The sequence below is a fragment of the Triticum urartu genome, chromosome 4A, assembly GCF_056163025.1.
Source record: "Triticum urartu cultivar PI428250 chromosome 4A, HENAU_Tu73, whole genome shotgun sequence".
Classification (NCBI taxonomy): Eukaryota; Viridiplantae; Streptophyta; class Magnoliopsida; order Poales; family Poaceae; genus Triticum; species Triticum urartu.
The window spans coordinates 32,501-37,253 of NC_141876.1; positions in this window are offsets into that span (position 1 = coordinate 32,501).

Consider the following 4,753-nt stretch of genomic DNA (forward strand, 5'->3'; position numbering starts at 1 on the left):
TGAGAGTTGGTTACCATCAGATAAGATTACATGAAGCAGACGAATACAAAACGGCATTCAAGACCCACGTCACTATGAATTTTAGGCTATTTGGGCTCACAAATGCACCACCCACCCTCCAGAGTGCTATGAACACAATTCTGGCTGAGCTGACTAGGGTTTGTGTACTTGTTTTTGTTGATGACATCTTAATCTACAGCAAATCCTTGCAAGATCATGTCACCCATTTGCAGCAAGTATTTGACCTTCTGAAGCAGAATCAACTATATGTGAAGTTGAATAAATGTTCATTTGCTCAGCCACAGATAGAATACCTGGGTCATGTCATTAGTGGGCAAGGGGTGGCTACAGACTAAAAGAAGATCCTCACAGTGAAAGAGTGGCCTACTTCCAAGTCAAGCACATTAGAGTTTGGGCTTAGCAGGACAGGCGTTTCATTCACAGGAGCTTAGCTCATTTGACTGCTCAAAGACTTAAAACACCAATGCAGCACAAAGCTTTCCTTTCCTCAAGCTCATGGGATTACAATATACCATCCAATAAAAGGCTCAGAGAATAGGGCAGCTGATGCACCACTATCTAGATTACATGAGCCAGATGAACTCAATGCCATTACTTCCTGTCAACCACAATGGCTCACTGATATTGTTGCAGGGTACAGCAAAGACACATTCACCCAGAATTTACTATCTGAATTGGCAGTCCTGAGCACTCACAAGAATAGCAAATATTCATTGCATAATGGGGTCATTCGATATAGAGGAAGAGTATGGGTTGGTGCAAACTTCTAAATGAAAAAAAACATCTTGCAAGCACTTCATGCCAGTGGTATTGGTGCCCACTCTGGCATTACTGCTACTTATCACCGCATCAAGGCACTATTTGCTTGGACAGGAATCTTTCAATCAGTGGAATCTTTTGTCAACAAGTGTCAAATCTGTCAGCAAGCTAAGGTAGAACATTAAAAACTCCCTGGCCTCTTCGATCCTCTACCCATTCCTGATGAAGCATGGTCCATTATCAGCATTGACTTCATCACTGGATTACCAAAGTCCCATTACTATGATTCAATTCAGGTGGTGCACGAGACAAGCCAAACAAACAGAAACCGAATTAATACCGAAGAACACAAGCTGTGGGCCGTAAAGTGGAAACGGTTGCAGGCCAAAGCTGTCCCCCTTTGCCACTAAGACTTGAATCTTTAACCATCGGAATACCCGGTACTCTCTCTACCAAACAGGCAAGATAGTCTTATCTTGAACTCTGTCCCTTCTCTAATGATTGACAGGTTTAGTGCCTGGTAGTAAGGGTATTTTGTGGTCTATTGTCCTCCTAGGAGGTCACTCTGTAGGCTCAGCAAACAATTCACTGAAGCCATTCAAGACCGGTTGCAGGGCAGACAGACCATTGACTTGACATGACCGTAATACATACAGAATAGGAAGGATAAGCTATAAGATAGAGATCCGGATTGTTGTGCTCCGGAATAAAGAAGAATACCATCTTGTCTAATCAAATACGAATACCATCTTATTGATTTAGTCAGCTTGCATCAACACATAAGATGTGATATGAGTAGTGGGAAATAAACTCTTCTTTGATCACTTGAAACATAGTAGAAAGCATCCAAAACAGAATGAAATGCTGTTCAAAAGAAGAAGCTACCTGGCCCAACCACTACACCATTTTGCCTAATGTGTGACTACCCATATCAGTTACAACATCTTCCGTTTCCAAGTTTTCAGTGCCTTTTTCTTATAGTATACAAAATAGGATTCTGGATTGCTCTTCATTTCGTTCAATTTATCCCCTTGCTTTTCAACGTATATATATTAACCCGCCTTGTTTACCTATTTCTTCTACAATTCACATGACTCATTGAAACCAACTTTCTCCTTCCTACATTTTATCTCTACAGCAGTTATCCTGTATAATGATTTCTTTTTGGTCGCTACTCTCCTAACCGACGAGTCGGAGAGGATACGAATGTCCATTCACCCTACCACCCATCTTCCTTCTAGCTTCCTTGATCAACGACGAGTAAAGATCCCGGAAAAGATCCAAGGGAGTACAATACACTTTATATTCACGTCTTGAATAATGAGGGGGGTAAAGAAGAAAGTCCGATTTCTCTCTCCTTTGCGGATATGCCCTTATTCAGCTCTTGAAAGAAAGAGAGATAGAAAGAGAGAATGATCAAACTCAACTAGACGGCAGTTCCTCTTGTTCAAACCTCTCTTGCCGAGTCTTCTCCTCATAGCGAGTTTCGCTCTCGCTTCGCGTGTCCTAAACATAAAAAAAAGAAAGAATTGATTGTGAAAGACAAGTGTTTCATTCCCCTCCCTAATCGTTGAAATTCGAACTGTCCGCTAGCTCCTCCTTTGTTTGGATTATAGCCCTTCCTTGGGGATTTACTATCCAAAGTAAATCTTTCCAGTTTCAAATGCTACTATTTCTTCGTGGGCAGAAAGTCCAAAATCTTCTTTTTCCGGTACTCCTTACTCTTTTCTCCCGTCGTCCTACTTTCACTTCTACGGACCTTCTATCCATAACGAGTTCCAGGATTGGTGAATCGATGTGGGAATAGATAAAACGATTGTTGAGTACACAGTATAACCGTGTAGCTCATCCAGAAGATCATCAATGACCGGTATCGGGTATTTCTTTTTTACGGTTTGCGCATTGAGTTGCCTATAATCCATAGGCGCCACGAACCTTCTTTCTTCTTGTAAAGAAGAGCCGGTGAGGCATGAACTAGGTTGTAGAGTACCATTCTAGAGTAACTCCTTGATTATGGCTTCAATTTCATCCGGTGGTGTGAATACCTATAAGGCCTTTGATTCACTGGTTGACTATCGTGAGGTGAATCCGATGGTCACATGGTCTTTTAGGAGGGAGGGTAGTGGGTTCTAAGAACACATCAGAGAAAGAGGACCAAACCTGCTTGAGTCCTCTTCTACATCTTGAGTACTTCCCACTCCAATGGATCTAGTTTTTAGAATAGCTTTGATCCGGCCATGTAGAGCACTCATAGAGGTCCGGCTTCACGTCAGTAATCTACCACACCCATGCTAGAATTCAGTAGAGTCCCCACTCGCCAACCGCGATGTCTTGGTTGAGAGGCCCCACCTACCCATCTTCCCACAGTTTCACTGAGGTAGTACCATCCCCAATTCGCCACTTCTTGTGTTGATGTACTAATAAATTGGTTGAGGCAATCGACTTCAATCAGAGGAAGCACTTGTGCACATCAACTTAGGATATCCCCTCCGTTCTACACCAGATTATGCACTCACCTCTGGTATAATATAGGAAAGGAAGACGCCCTTTCAGTGCACGCCAAAGCAGCTTTGCCTAGAAGGCTTCGAAATACACTACTAGGTCCCTCATTCTCAGTCGGCCTTCACAAAGCGGTTTGCACACCTTGGACCAGCTGGACAGATGTTCCGGCCTTTCTCCTATTAAATGCATCTGCCACCTTATTTTCCATTTTACCCCTAATATTCCGCCTTTGAAAGTCAAAACTCACACTTGCTCATCTTAGCATGTAGCTGATTCCGCAGAAAAAGTGTTAGCTGCAAGTGCTGTTGATGCTCCTTCAGTGTTTTACTGTCAAGAAGTATATCATCAAACCAACACAAATCTTCTGGGCTTGAACACATCATTCATGAGTGCTTGAAACGTTGCAGGAGCATTTGTAAGCCCGCATCACATTGAATTCATAGTTACAGGGTTCTGAATGAAGTTTTGGGCTTGTCTTCCTCTCTCATCCTGATCTGATGATAGCCAGATCTTAAGTCAATCTTGCTGTAATATTTAGCACCACTCATCCAATAGGGCATCTATGTGCCGGAATTGGGTATTTCTTCTTTACTGTACTGGCATTCAGCTGCCTGGTTTCAATGCACATCCTCCATGTCCCATCCTTCTTCTTCACTAACAGCACAGGTGAAGCAAAGGGGCTAGTAGAGGATTGTATCAGTGAATTCTTCAGCAATTCCTCAATTCTCAATCTCAGCCTTTTGCAGATGTGAGTATCCGTATGGCTTCAGATGTTTGGGCTCAGTACCTTCGGGGGTATATAGTGATCATGGATTCTTTTTTTTGTAAGGACTTAGGTTCTTGAAATACCTACTCTTAAGAGTTCAGTAGGGTTGAAATTGGATCAGAGATCAGAGATGTTAGGTTTACTGAGTTGACCATGCACCATTGAGCCATCATGCAGAACTAAGCTTGTTCTGATTTAGTAGCAATCAGCTCTTCTCCTTCCACCTGGTACAGCTTTCCTCCTCCCCTCTTGATTCCTTCCAGCACCACTTAAACACTGCGGAAAGGGTTTTGACCAGCTAGTCAGATTGCCCCATTACGGGTGTGTTACGCCAGAAAGTTCCTCAATCCTGTGCCTGTTCCCGAGCGAGTCAGTCCCATTTCGATGACGAACGACACGATGTGTGCCTCCATAGAGCTTCCCATTTGACATTTCTCCATCGCGAGAGATTCTCTCCAGCCACAGGTTCCCCAGTGGTACGTCCGGGGTCGGTTCAATCAGTGCGCTATCAGTCCAGTACCATTAGCTCTCCAAGGGTCGCAATCCATTCTTTCCGGGCAAGCCAGTTCAGTTCCTTTCTGGTAGCAAGAGATCCCATATCAGATTAAGTAAAGGGATTACCTAGCTAGCGCATATCGAAGAGTTGGAGACTTCCTGCCACTATAGAAAAAGCCGTTGATGGATCAATTTCTGTAGGTGGGTCTC